General features: G+C 28.7%; 1 protein-coding gene across 3 annotated transcripts in view; it reads right to left on the bottom strand.

Annotated features, from left to right (window-relative positions):
• Window positions 1–16,101, bottom strand: part of LOC129908202 (uncharacterized) — an 80,594-nt gene that overhangs the window by 53,607 nt on the left and 10,886 nt on the right. The window contains exon 1 of one of the 3 annotated variants that reach the window (XM_055984559.1): window positions 10,015–10,247. The exons of the other annotated variants lie outside the window; for them this stretch is intronic. The gene's annotated coding sequence lies outside the window, so the exon portion shown is untranslated. Of the gene's footprint in view, window positions 1–10,014; window positions 10,248–16,101 lie in introns of those variants that run through there. 3 annotated transcript variants of the gene reach the window in all.

The following is a 16,101-nucleotide window of genomic DNA, read 5'->3' as shown; positions in this document are numbered from 1 at the left end:
TTAATTCCCTACAAGAAAACATCTTCCTAATTTGAAAATATTGAATTTTCAGTGAATTAGAAAATTTTGAAATTGAAAATTGATTTTTTAATTTTTTTCTCGATTTAAATCGTGAATAACTTCTTCAAAACTCAATTTAAGGAAAATTACTTAGAGACCTTTTTTGTAGAGAATTAAATTTCCTATAAGAATCTGTCGAGGTTTTATTTTTCTATACACTTATTTGCTCATCACAAAATTCCAAAGTGAAACAGGCAAATTGAAAAAACACTTCGATTTAAAAAGCTTAATTACTCGAATACGGCTCGTCTGACGAAAATTTTCAATTTGATCTTTTTTGTAGGAAATTTAATTCTATATAAGAAAAAATGAACAGAAATTTTTTTTACTTTGATCGTCTAGCAGTTCTGTTGTAAAACATCATATCATGTATAAAAATAAAAAAACACCGATGATAGACCTCTTAAAATTTTTTTTAACGGCTCAAATTTTCACCAAATTTTTTTTTCTTCATCCTGAACAAGATTTTCGAAGTAACTTTCAAAAAAAAAAATATTTTATTTTTTTGGTCCAGTCTAATATATATTTCCTTTTAGATCCTATAAGTGTATAACATTTAATATAGCCAAATCCAAACAAATCGAATTATTTTTTTACAGGACAAATATTGACTTTTTAATTTTTTTTTTTGTTTCGTTGTTTTATGTTGGTATGTGTATATCAATGTAGATTTTTAAAAGAATAAACTGTATAAAATATACCTTTGTGATTATTTGAGGGATTAATTCAATTGTATTAAGTCAATTAACTCGCAATTGAGATTTTTGCTCTAAAATAAAAAAAAAAAAAACAATAAAACTCTCGAAGCAATGTTGTTTTTTTTTTTCGTTTTCTGTTGGATCGATTAAATGCATTAACATTTTTTGTTTATTTCAGCTATTTATTATGGAATAAAACCAAGAGCCAATTTGTAACATTAATTATAATAATGGCTTTTTAACTGTTGAATATAGAAGTTGTAATTACTAAAGGTCAAGTTTTTCATTGTTAAAAAAATGGTTATATGTATATTAGGGTGTCCGTTATTTCCCAAAGTGATGTTTTCGGGGGTGACACCCCCCAGATCGAAAGTTTAGGGCCTAAATACGGGGAATTTTGCAAAAACAAATTTTTTGGAGGTCATTAACCCGTGCCTCTAAGGTCATACTTTCCCCATACAAATTTGTATTGGAAATTTTTAACTCATACATACAATTTTTTTTCTTTCGAGTTAAATCATCTATTTTTAAAATGTTTGTTAATTCTGGTTGGAAAATAGTTTTTTTATATTTTATTTCGGTTTTTGAAATTATTAGCTGTTTTCGTAGTTTTTGTTTTCACCTATCACATAATTTTAAATGCAGTTTTATTGGTTTTTAATTCTTTTCAAATATTGCATTCAATAATTTGTGTATAAATCAAAAATTTTAATTTTTTTAAATTTCTATTTGAAATTTTTGCCGTTTTTATATTAAATAAATATTATTAAATACTTTACCCTTTCTTGTTTGCAACTTTTTTGATGTCATTTTTTAGGTGAATAATTTTTAAACAAAATTCAATAAAAATATTGTAAACATATCTTTTGTAGTTCGAAAAAAATAAATTTAAACGTATAAAAACTCCAAAAATTTCAAAAAAAAATTTCAAAAACTAAAATTTTTGATTTATACACAAATTTTTGAATGCAATATTTGAAAAGAATTAAAAACCAATAAAACTGCATTTAAAATTATGTGATAGGTGAAAACAAAAACTACGAAAACAGCTAATAATTTCAAAAACAGAAATAAAATATAAAAAAAATTTTTAACGGGAAATTTTGAATGTAATCTTTTAAAGGAACTATTTTCCAACCAGAATTAACAAACATTTTAAAAATAGATGATTTAACTCGAGAGAAAAAAATTGTATGTATGAGTTAAAAATTTCCAATACAAATTTGTATGGGGAAAGTATGACCCTAGAGGCACAGGTTAATGACCTCCGAAATTTTTTTTGTTGCTAAATTCCCCTTATTTAGGCCCTAAGCTTTCGATCTAGGGGGTGTCTCCCCCGAAAACATCACTTTGGGAAATAACGGACACCCTAATGTACATAAATAGTTTTAAATTCTAACGTTAGGCTATTAACGGATTAAATAAATTTAAGTGTTGCCCACATGACACTTTAAGACTTGTGAACGCTTTATCACAGAGTAGGGACGATTTAAAATTATTTCTTAATGTCTAAATTGATCTAAAAACTTTTGCAGCACTTAAAATCTATTGCAAACACCAAAAACTATGTACAAATTTCAGGTACGTTACGATGGAATGTTTCTTTATTACTTTTTGAGCAAATGTATGTAGTTAGGGCTACTTAAAACGACTATCAAAAAACATTAAGGTCAAAGCGGAATCATGCAAGACCTGATTTTTGAAACTTTTGTTAACTTTTATCTTTTTTTGTTACTTCATTCTCTATCCAAATGAATTTGGAATCGTTTAAAAAAGTGTAAAAAGAGGTAAAATCGGTTTGAATTCCTATCAAACAATGCTTACTTCATTGCAGGTGGTTTTAAGCTTGTTCTGGAGTTGATGGTATCCCATAATCGTGAAAACTTAAAACTATCGTTCCGATTGAAATTTTGTTTATGCTCTATTTAAATTGTGCGCCGTGGAATTTAGTGGGATTTGTTCTGATAACAGCTTTGCTTGGTTATGAAGTTGCGTTAGAAAAATCCCCTATTCTTTTTTAGTTTTCAAAATTTGTTTCTGTTAAATAATTATAGATTTTACCCCATATCTTTCCAAATCCTTACTAGCTCTATCTACACCCTTGGCCTGTGTTAACAAAGCTTTGTTATCAAAATTGCCATCCCTGCCTTGGTTTGACCTGAGAACGCTGTCAACCAGATTTAATTCAAATACAATTTCTTCATTTTTATACCGTTTAAAATACTCTGTCCAACAGTGTTTGGTTGCCTAATGCCTTATCAAAAATTGGAACTATCCTAGTTTACTTTAGTTTTGTAATCGATGCAATATAATGTTTACAATCCTGGATCTAAGGTGGTTAGGCCAGACAACCCTTTTCTATTGTAGAGGAAAGAAAATACCTACTCTTTTATTCAAAATTAAAACCTATTGAAAAATAAATGAGGGTATTGTTCAAATTAATTTCAACCAGCATTATTTCTCATAAAACCTTGCGGTGATTTGCAAATCAACAGATGTAAATAGACTATTATTCTTCTCAATTTTTGAAAAAAATTAAAATTACAAAAACTATTTTTAGGACATTTGAAGATTAATCTTCTTTTTAAAACCGTAAATAGAGCGTAAGAAATGGCCGACTAAAAATTATTGAGTGCAGTTGAAAAAAAGTATCTAGGTACTTGCAATCCTTACAAATATAATTCAAATAGTCAATTAAAAGTTTTTAATTTCAATTTTTATAAATATCTATGTAGACCAGGGTCGATAATTTTTGAAACCAAAAAAAATCATAGTAGAATGAAACCCATTGGAAAAGGAGGTGAATAAGATGAAAATTAAAGGAAAAATAAATTACGGGCGAGCCGAGTTCGGGAAGTGGGTGGGTTGAGTTTTTAATGGTAAAAAATTGTATATCTCGATTTCCGGCAAAACTACAAATCCTATAGAAAAAAGTTGTATCGCAAAGTTGTAGATAATAAAAAGATCTACAACTTTTGTATCAACAATTTTTTCACATAACCTCAAAATTTATGTGAAAAATTCAAAAAACCGAGTTTTTGGTTTTTTATTTTTATCTTTTTAAAAAACAAAAATTTTTCTACGAAATTTGGTGAAAACTTACCTTATTATGTCCCAAATACACTGTAATTTATTTGATTTAAAATATTAATTTGTTCACCTTATTTTGACTTAATACCAAAAAAACACCCTAATTTTCAATCGAAAATTCACGTGTCAAAATATCAGCTTTTTTCAAAAAGTCGGTGGCCATTTCGTTCATTAAAATGTCTATTTTCTGATGGTGTAAAAAAATTGTACATTAGTATACTATAGAACATGTTCTAGTAAAATTCAAAAAATGAAAAAAGCTTGAATTCGAAAAAAAAATTTTATCATTGTTTACAATTTTGGCCTATTTATTCAAATTTACACTTTAATTACTCAAAAAACGTAAGATTAATCAATGTTACATGAAATCTTACGTTTTTTGAGTAATTAAAGTGTAAATTTGAATAAATAGGCCAAAATTGTAAACAATGATAAAAATTTTTTTTCGAATTCAAGCTTTTTTCATTTTTTGAATTTTACTAGAACATGTTCTATAGTATACTAATGTACAATTTTTTTTACACCATCAGAAAATAGACATTTTAACGAACGAAATGGCCACCGACTTTTTGAAAAAAGCTGATATTTTGACACGTGAATTTTCGATTGAAAATTAGGGTGTTTTTTTGGTATTAAGTCAAAATAAGGTGAACAAATTAATATTTTAAATCAAATAAATTACAGTGTATTTGGGACAAAATAAGGTAAGTTTTCACCAAATTTCGTAGAAAAATTTTTGTTTTTGAAAAAGATAAAAATTAAAAACCAAAAACTCGGTTTTTTGAATTTTTCACATAAATTTTGAGGTTATGTGAAAAAATTGTTGATACAAAAGTTGTAGATCTTTTTATTACCTACAACTTTGCTATACAACTTTTTTCTATAGGATTTGTAGTTTTGCCGGAAATCGAGATATACCATTTTTTACCACTAAAAACTCAACCCACCCACTTCCCGAACTCGGCTCGCCCGTAATTTATTTTTCCTTTCATTCTTATCATATTCCCCTCCTTTTCCAATGGGTTTCATCCTACTATGATTTTTTTGTACTTTTTAATGTTTTTGAAGGCATCGGCACTGGTCTAATGTTCTTGAAAATCGATGAGAAAACAATTGACTTTCCTATTGAAAAGCAAAAATAAATTCAAAAATAAATGTTTAAATTAATCAGTAGAAAAGTTAATGTCTATTTTTATCTGAATACCACCATTTTGTTATAACATTTCGGTGTCATGAATTGAATATGTTAACCTATTCACATCAATCATTTATTTTTTTTTTATCACTTCACACTGATTCAATGCAAACATAATAATTGAGGTTACCTTGAAGGAGAATTGATTTTTTACTCCTTCGATAAAAAATACTTTCTCAACTTCCTGCTGACACAAACAACCCTTTCAAAGATAATCGCGAAGTCAATTTTTCTTTTTTTTTTCACATGTTAAAACGATCCTTTCACTTATATCTAATAGAATAGACTAGGCGTTAATGTTAGATTTTGGGTTTTCAATATACCTAAGTATGTAGGCAAGGCACCTATCCTTGAATCTCTTTAAGTATGCTGTCAATGATTTTATCTGTTTGAATATAAATCTGATGATGGATAGGTGTTTAGAAAAAAAATAACAAGAAGATTAAGTTAATTTTTTTTTTTTTTTGCTATTCGCATTTTACATTTTAAGGATATTTATGCTATCACCTTGTTCCAATCCTGATATTTTTTTTTAAATAGAAGAATATCTTCAAATTCAAACTGACAAATGAATTTTGTACAACACTGCCATTCTATATGTTTGTCATTCATACTCCAGGATAGATTTATAGCACACAAAACAATATACATACATAAAGTCCTTTTATTTTGAAGGCTTCTTTTTTAACAAATAAAAAATAACCTTAAAATTCTTCAATCTAATTGAATTAAAACTTGTTTGAGAAGAAATCAAAACTGCAGCAAAATTTTATTTCCTTTTTTAGAACTTTTCGATGAAGAAAGCAGTGTTTTCATGGAACGTTTGGCACGAAAAGTTTTAATTTTGCAATCAATCCAAATAGCTAAATTTTGTGTGGAATGCAATTCTTAGTCGCGAGCGACACGACGGCTTAAAAAAAAAACTTTTAAACACAACGGCAACACCTACAATATTAAGATATAAACATTTAAAAACCATAAACTTATTTCTATCTTTAACATTTAAATTAAGTAAATTGAGTGAATATAGTTGTTGAAAAACTGATCCACAAACTCAAAATAAAGAACATGACCCTTTTCAAAATTTCTCCTAATAAATCGTCTTTCAAATTTTGTAGGGCTTTTTTGTTTTGTTAGTTGAATTCATTAGAGGAAAAGAACAGAATTTTTGTATTGAAATATTCGATTTTCTGTAAAACTAACTTTGACAAACTAGACCTTCAAACTTTTTCTATTTTACCTTCAATAAAAAAGGGTTTGGAATAAAGAAAAAATGAAGTACTTTAAATTTAAATACTTAAAATAATACCTTTCCCTCTTCTGAATTCTACAACCAATAAATCTAGCCAAAAAATGAAAAACAAATTCATATTTTATTACGAAAATTTAAAAACAAAGAAAGTATTTAAGTACCCATTTAAAATTATCGTTCAAGTATTTTTAATTACCGATCAGATGAAATTTTTAGACACATTGGTTTTATATCCATTTAATTTTTCGTGGAAAAAATATGATAATCTATAAGTGTAGGCTAAAAATAGGTCGTTATACATAACTTTTGCTAAATTTTGAAAATGTTTCGACAGTTCAACAACATTTTCTATGAAGAGTTAAAATTTTGATAATGGCATTTAAATTTTAAGGGCCCCCAAATGCTAATTTTTTTTTCAAACCTTAATGGTTCGATTGCCTAAAGTTAGCCAAGGATAACCCAACTTTTATTTGCGATGTCCTAAGCGTAGTTTAAAAATTATAGAAGCATTAGTTATTATTCACCACAAAAAAAAATAGTACGCATACACCACAGTGACCCTTTTAATTTATAATTTAGAAAAATTAAATCCACTGGTTATTTGACTTAGAATTCTTTCTTAATTGAATTGAGAAAAAGTGTAAAATGGACAATTGTTACACTGAAAAAAATAAATTCTGATTTTTAAGAGGTTGGTAATTTGAAAAAAGTTTTTTTGTCATAATTTTTTAACTAAGCGTGGACTAACGGAAAAAAGTGATGTAATTTGTTGGAATTACCAAGTTTAGTTCATAAAGGTTTAAAAAATTATATTCGTATCCTGAAAAAGAAATCACTTCACACACCATTTTATGTGTGTTGTTACTTTGAAAAATGTTATGATAGTTTTTACTAAGCATGTAGCTTTTCTAGGTGTTTATATGACAAACCAAAAAAAAAAAAAATGATTTTACACTTGAAAAAATATTTGTATTTGTTGTGGTTTTTAAGTGAAATGAAACAAATCAACTTAAGCTTCTTAAACAGGAATATTATATGGACTACATTCAATCAAGTAAGAATTCTAAGTCAAATAAATAACATTTGAGGCACAATACTCATACCAATGGATTTAATTTTTCTAAATTATAAATTAAAAAGGTCACTGTGGTGTATGCGTACTATTTTTTTTTTTTTTTTTTTTGTGGTGAATAAAAACTTATATGCTTCTATAACACTGGTTTACAGCCAAAATGGACACTCAATCCCACTATTTTTTTCTTACGTACTTTGACCTCAGGAACTCGGAAAATCACTTTAAAAAAAATTACGATGGATACGTTTTCGAGATATGATTTTTCAAAGTTTTTTGTCGTTTTTTTTTTCCGGCATACTTAGTATTCGGGCTATATCTTGAGTAACAAACAACTAATATGAACAAAAAAACCGTTTCCTGAAAGCTGATCAAATAAGCAAAAAAAACTTGGAATAACTTTTTTGGGTTTCTCCAAAAGTTTAAGTGCATTGTATCAAAACACTTTAAAAAAATCGACTTTTTAAAGGAATTTTTTGCTAAAGAAGAGTTTCTTACTGGCATATAAAATCTAAATCCTGCGAATCCTCATAGTTTTATATTTTTTATGTGTAGTACACTGACAAAGATAACAAGATAATATTTTTCAAAATCTATCGATAAGTTATAAAGATATGATCATTTTTGTAACGATCAATATTTTCGGCTTTTTTTGTTATTTTTTGTGTTTTCGTCTATAACTTGAAAAGACTTGAAAAGGAAGCCGAATATCAAAATTTGTATCAAGTAATTTTTTGTACATAATTAAATTTTCTATCTATATGTATCCTTTAAAAAAATTTTAAAATTAAAATATTGCAAAAAACTAATTAAAAACTATTCGAAAAAGAGAAAAACATGACATTTTTGGTGTTTTTACTAAATAGTCTATTTTTATCCTTTAAGCATTTATAGATATTGAACATGTAACGGAAAAAAGAAAATACTTTATTTTTCAACATAATGGTCTCAAAAATTGAATACAGCTAAAATTGGATAAAATATGGACTTTCAAAATCTACTGTTTTTGGTCTCTTTGAGCCATAAATATTTTTTTGGATAAGATTTTCGAGTTTTCTTGGCTCAAATCTATACGAAAAGTATAACGGCAAAAATTTTTATTTTTTTGTAAACTAGTGTAATTTTTAAACTAAGCGTAGCATAGCGAAAATAAAAGTTGGGCTAACGTTGGGCAAACGAACCAAAGTACAAAATCAACAATTTTTACACTGAATAAAAATAAATTCAAAAACTGAAGAGATTTTTTCCTAATTAAATTAATTCATGTGCCAATCATTATGCAACTACATTGTTGAAATTTTTTTTATGTTGAACAAGAAGCTCAAAAGTTAAACTTTATGTTTCCTTTTGCTATTCGAAGTCAAATAAAATTTGATGATTCAATGCTACATATCTATCTTTTACCTTGCTGATTTTCCTTTTGACAATTATATGTATAGTCTTAAAATGAAGCTTCCTCATTTTCCCAGCTCCTGACAGAACGCAACTTCCGTTTTATTTCTGTAGCTTTTTTATGTTTACTCATCATCAAAATGCCTGATGCGTTTATGTAAAAGGCACACTTAAAAAACGATAAACCCTCTCATATGTGAAAATACAATATTCATAGATTTTATGGAGCTATTTATCTAGATTCAATGCTTAAGGGGGGAAATCCCTTCAGACGACACCTTTTTCACTATTTTTTTATGAAAAACTAAAAGCACTTATTGAAATTTGGAAAAAGACAAGATATTACTGACATTATCAAGAATTGAAAAAAAATTTTTTGAAATGAAAAAATAACAAAATGGCGGCTCTGGAGCCTTTCAAAGTTGACGCCTCTAGTTTGCGCCGTGCAGTGTACAGGTCCAGGAAATCATCTTAAATCAAAAAGGAAATTTTTTTTAGTTAGATGATATTAGTACGCATTGCATGAATCTAAATTTATTTTTTTTTTAATGAAAAATAAAAATTAGAAATCAAAAAAAACGAAAAAAAACATGTTTTTTTTACAAAGAAGTAGTTAAAAAAAATATTTACTGTACAAATTTTATTCAACTTTTAGGTTCATGTTGTGGCCAATGATTTAAGGAGTAATTTGCTTCATTAGTTTTTGAGTTACATTGCACGGCGCGGAAAAAAACTAGTTTCGAAAAAAATGCGTTTAAAGTTTTCGTACTATGGTAGGTTCGGAGCGCATTGGTTTCGGGACTATCTAGGCACTTTTGAGGCTTCATTTAAGGCTAAGACCACTGAAAATAGTTTCTTCGGTTGATAAATAAATTTATTACGCAAAAAAAAAAATAATGCAAAAATAAAAAATTCCCCTTAAAGATTTCTTTAAAGAATAATTCGATTTTGTACTTAATTATGTAAATATTTATCTAGCTATGTATTTAAATATCGAATGAAAGTTAATTATTTTTCCAATTAAAGGGTATTTTGGAGAAAAAATTACTGAAAAACATAAAACTCCCAAAAAAAATTGACAATGATAAATGTATTCGAACTGTTTTGTATTCAAATAATTTCCAAAAATATTTTTGTATCCAATCAATCAACTATGACTATTAATATCAAAAAAAAAAAAAATTGTCATTCAAAATTTCCTTAATTCCTCGAATAGAAGGCAAACAAACAAAAACAAAATTTTTTGTTTACTTACATGTTTTCTATTTATGCGGAAAAATCCAATACAAAAATGAAATTCATCTTAAATTTAAAACCAACACTAAAAGTTCACACATCCAAAGGACACGACGACCGACGATGAGAAGATAGGAGTAGAGAGAGAAAAAGGACGAGATTATTATCCCCACACAGTTATTATTTTTTTTTTTGTTTTAATCCTTTATAATCCACAACAACGACGTTGTCGGTGTCAAAACTGATCCTTATTCCAAAACAAAAATACCAAAAAAAATCCTTCGTTATAATCCAACCGGAAATTCAATTTTTTTTTTCTATATTTAACATTCACCAAAAATATTCCAAAGAATCGAATAACATAGAAAAAAGAGAATAAGGACTTCTTTTTTATCCTCTTTATACAAATTGCATTCAATAAGTCAAATCACATCTGCATTAAATTGCAATTAAATACACTCACGCAGAATTAATGCCAGAGCAAACCAGACCACACATAAAACAAAAGCGGAATACAAAAAAAAAATTCCTCAGAGTAGTTAAGTGTCCTTAGTGAAAGTTGAAAAAAAAAACCGAACGAACGATAAAATTATCCAACCGATTTTATTTTTGTATCTTAGCCCATTTGAACGAAAGACCGTTCAGTAAGAAGGCACAACAACGACTGACTAGAACCTGTTGAATCGTTCCTTGTTTACAGTTAATTTTCGCTTTCGCAGGACTTTTTTTTTTTTTTGCTCATCATGTTGTTCGTTGTCCTTGTCGTTGTCATCCCACTTTTGAACTCTCAAGTTTTAGTCTTGTGCTGACACATTTTTATATCTCAAACCTCTTATAGTCTGTCCTGACAGGGTGTCCCAAAGGTTACTTTATATGTTTTTGGTACCAATATCCTTTACGTTAAGGAAGGATTTGTTGACGCACGAGGAAAGAAGGAGGAGGCGGGGTAAAAACATGCGCAATCAACCATCATCATCACAAACAACAAACATTCAGGTAAAATTCATTCATCATTATTGCGCGCTTTGACGCTGGCTGAGAGAGTAAACTTATTTTGTGCTGCTGCTTCTGAATCGATGTGGTGTTGGTTGGTTTGCCTCGATGATTCTAACGGTATTAGCAATTAATTACAGAAAATTGCTGCCATGGTGGTCGATCGGATGAGCGGGTTTTAATTGTGGCCAAAGTGGTCAGAATGACGGGATGGGAATATTATAGTCTGGAGGCGGTAGACGCACCCACTTGTTGGTGAGCAGTGGCACATCAAACTGACTATGAAATGTTTCAGATGGTTGATAGTGTTTTTTTGTTTTGTTTTATTGGGTTTTTTGTATGTCTGTCTTTAATTTATGAGTTTTAGTACACTAGGGCGTATGAGTGATATTTTTTTTTTTAATTCAAAAGACGATAAGTAATTATCTTAACAAGATGACCATTGGCTATCGATTGGCTTATCCTACATACAAATATATTTTTTATCCAACTTAACAACAATATTGCATAAGTCTGGTCAAAGTTACAAAAGTTACAAGGGATCAGATATAGGATAGAACATTTGGCTATGAAAATTCGGTCTGAATAGAGATAAAATCCCAAACGAGAAAAAAAAATGGACTTTCACTACAACATAAAATAAAATTAAAATAAATGCTGACTGGAGGCGCTTAAATGGCTAGATGCCTTACCAAAAAAAAAAGGTTTCTCTATCCAAAAAAAAATAAGAAAAAAACAAAAAACGATAAAAAGACAACAAAACAGCACAGCAATTTTGGCTTCGTCATTCAAATGAAAGTACCTACAAAAAAAAAGTGTTTACCACCCACCATTTTGCTAATATTATTTTGATGTGTGTAAAGAATGGGGAATAAGCAAGAAGAGGATAGGAGGAATAATTGGCAGTATTTAACGATAAAAATAGAAATATTGAAAGATTGGTTCAAAAAGTAGTTTAGTTAAAAGGAAAAAGTTTTGTAAATGAGAACTTTTGTTTTTTTATACTGGGTTTTCATAGTTTGACATTTTGAGTTTTCAGGAAAAAAAGACTTTTGATTTTTGTGTTCTTTAACTTTTGTAGAATTCAAATCAGTTCCAGATGTATTGTAATTAGAACCTAAGGTGCTGAATGAAAACTGATTTTCATTATATCAAAATATGCTTTTTTTAAACAACACTGTCAGACTGTTTTCTGAAATAGACACATTTTACAGATTTTTTAAGAATCCAGTTTTATGCAAACAATCGTAAATAATAGATTTTAATCTCAATTCGAAACTTTTCAAAAATCAAAATTTTTTTCGGTAACTTTTTTGTTTGAAAAATAGGCTATTTTTTCAAATTGAATTCGTCAAAAATCCAAAAATTAACTTTTTGCTCAAAAAAAACTTAAGTAGATAGAAAATATGACCAAGTTTTGTTAAAATCCAACCATTTTTGTAAAAGATAGAAATAAAAAAAAATGTATTTTTGCATTTTTTTTTCAATATTTTGAGTTTATATAAAAAAAATGGTTTGAGTAAAATTTGTAGACACTTTTACGATCTACAACTTTTGCTTCTATTTTTTTTAGATAGGAGGTCTACTTTTGACAGAAATCGTAAAAAACCACGATTTTTAACACCCACCCCACTTTTTCGCCCACCCACCCCTTTTTTCCCCAATTTGTTTGTGGGTAAATTATTTTTCCCCCTTCATACACCATTTATCCTAAATTTTCCCACCATCTTTATGCTGATAATAATTTTTTCAACTTTTGCCCTCTGAAAACCGGATTGGCACTGGTCTAGAATACGTACCTTCACAAAACAAATACCAGGTAGCCATATTTTCATCCATGCTATTCGTCTTTGGAATAACTTACCTTTTATTGAATTTTTTCCGCACTCCCATACAAATTTTCCATACAATTCTGTCGTTAAGAAATTCCCCGGAAATCAAAGTTATGAACTCAAATTTTGGCAAAAAGCAAGTCTACGCTGCGCCACCTTTTCGAAACCCGAACTTTATGTCATTCTTCGTATTTCGTCACATCACTCCTCTTGGGAATAATCTTTCATATTTTATCATGTACAATCGTGAGAATCAGGCAAAGCAAAGCTAATTTTTTCACAAAAACGATCCAAAGCTAATCTGAGATTAAAGCTTCTCAGTAAGTTTTTTTGGACTCTGATAAATTTTTATACTGAGTGGGCACATAAATATGAAATCGGTGCAGGGAACTAACTTCACGGAACTACCTTCACATGGGAAATAACTTCACCTCTAGTGGAAAATAATTTCACATTTTTCTAGTGAAGATAATTCCCACTGATTGTGAGAACCAATTTCACTTTTTCGTGGGAACGAAATTCACTTTTGGGTTAAGTTATTAACCACAGAGTGTGGGAAATAATTTCAGTTTTTAATACAGTATAGGCTGCTTTAATTTACTTTTGATATTTCGAGATTCAGAGGACTGTCGTATCTACTCTTTTTTAAAATTGTGAGGACTGAAAATTAAAATGAAAAATAAAAATGTTTTAAAATTTTTTACATTTTTCATAATGCTAGCTCTTTAGAACTAAGTAACAACAAGAACTTATTTACCTTCAAAATAAATTGAGCTGGGGTTACTATAATAAAAATTCGCGTGAATTTTTTATTTTCACACCTTAAAATTGATTCTCCCGTGAGCAATTTTTTTCCGCTTCGCGTTTCGACTTTGACATTGAATTGCTCGAATTTTTCACTTTGGGTTTGAAAAATGCAATTGACTGAAAGATCAGTAAGACTAATTTAAATAATAACAATTAGTTACAAAAGGTTATTATGATAAACACGTTCCAAGTTTCCACATATCATTTTTATGCCCCTTTTGAAAATCTATAAATTCAAAACTCCCGTGCATTTTTTCTCTGAATCTTTTCAAAAACGTTTGCTTTAAAAATTCAATTTATAGATGAAAAATCTATTTTAAATAATGGACTGCTAAAAACTGTAGTGAACCAATCAAAATCTAGTGCGAATTTCTAAGCAAGGCTAAACTTTATTAGGGTTTGTAAAGCTGTGCCAAAAAGTGTTTTGTTTCTAAGATAACGATTAAAATATTAAGTCATTTCAATAGCAATCAAAGGCAACGTTTTAATATTAATCTCAACTCTTTACTTATCCAAATTTACTTTTTGTGATTCGGTTCAGTACAGCTGTAAACCCTACATACTTTATTAATATAAAGAATGAATTTTTACACTTTTTTTAATCTTATGATTACTTTCAAAATGTATTTGTTTTTTTAGAAAATTGCATAAAACTTAATTTTTTTGCAGTGTTTTCAAATGTCTTATATTCTTCAAATCCAATTGTAGGTGGGAAATATCTTCACACAATTTCTCGATGAACTTATTTCTTACCTTAAGTGGGACATTATTATTTCCCACTAGAGGTGAAGTTAGTTCCCTGCACCTATGAAATCTATACCATGTGGTAGCATTCCCAAACGAATATTTAGTCTTATTTACATTTTAACTCCATTAACTTCACATTAAAGTATAAACTAGGCTTTAACTTCTTAAAAAATATACAAAATCGATAACTAAACCCACAAAAAAATGAAAACAAATTAAAAACAAAAAAAGATAAACTTCATCAATTTATTGGTAATATCCATACAAAGTGTATAATGTAATGGACCTTTCAATTTCACGCATGACTGCGATATGTGGCTGATGGGTAAAAAGCTGACCCAAATTCATGTAGATATATGAACGATTGAAGTAATAAATTGTTTATTGAACGTTTTTAAGAACAATAAATACATCATTCTGTCTGGATTGTGTTGTCCACTTGTTTTATTTTCATTATATAGATACACTCCTTTGGGTGTTTATTTTGTTTATATACCTATATTTTTTTTTTGCTTAGGGTTTTTGGGGTTTTGTCCATTTTGAAGGGTCATTTGATGAGTTTTTTTTTTTACTTAAAAGAGATTGATGGATGATTTCATCTGAACTGGTTCTTTGTTTTTTTTTTTTTTAATAAGAGGAAGTCAGGAGCATTTTCAGATAATAAATGTCTCCTCTTTTAAGTACATACATATATAATGTATTAAAACCGCAATTGTTCTTACGTCACAAATCAACCTTAAGAGACAGGAACTGTTGAAAAAAGGTCCAAAGCAGGCATGTCAAACTTGCGGCCCGCGGGCCGCATGCGGCCCACATCGTATATTTGTGCGGCCCAAGCTTAATTTAGGCACAACTTGCATTTTCAATTTTTACATTAAATTTTAGTTTAAAAAAATAAAATTTAAATGTCTCTAATGAACACGAACAAACCGGGGAATCCAATAAAATTGTTTTGAATATGAAATATGATATGAAATCATTTGTATGTTTGGAAGCACTTATCGATGTTAGCAGCAGTTTTCACTTATGAATCGAAATGAGTCACCTGTTAAATCCAGAATAACAGATCTACACCTGGGTCTGTTTTAAAAGTAATAACTTCTAAAAAATTTTCATCACAAGTAGAGAAGATGGTACAGAAAAGAGATGCCAAGTGTCAGGCAGAAAACATTAATATTACTACATATTGTTCTTGTTCTTTTATAAAAAATAAATCTGTTTCGTAAAAATTCTAATGATTTCTTTTTTTTTGCGGCCCATAGAAATTTAGATCCTGCTATTTTGGCCCGTGAATGCTATTGAGTTTGACAAGCCTGGTCCAAAGAATTTACGAAGATTTGTTTTAATGTACCAAATAATAATCTTTAATTTATTTAAACATTTTTTTTTAATGGCTCAAACGATTAAAAAAAAATACATTTCATTTTTTTCTAATTAAATTTAAATTAATCTTTTACATACAAAAAATTCTACACACCTTGCTTCAAAGACAATAAGGCCACAAGGTAATGATTTGCACTTTGGGTCTTTGTCACTAAACGAATTCTCTTCAGGTCCTCGCTGACTAAGACAGTAACCTGTCATGTGGTGGTGGTTACAATTATTAAAAGCCCCTCCATAACAAAAGGTTAAAATTGAACAATATTCACAGGTACTTTTCCGAACAAGAAGAAAGGTAGCTGACTGGATCCAATGGCTGAACTTATGAGTTTAAGCTGTGTTGTAGA

The sequence above is a fragment of the Episyrphus balteatus genome, chromosome 2, assembly GCF_945859705.1.
Source record: "Episyrphus balteatus chromosome 2, idEpiBalt1.1, whole genome shotgun sequence".
Lineage (NCBI taxonomy): Eukaryota > Metazoa > Arthropoda > Insecta > Diptera > Syrphidae > Episyrphus > Episyrphus balteatus.
The sequence above is the reverse complement of the archived record's forward strand: the minus strand, read 5'-3'. Positions and strand labels throughout refer to the sequence as shown.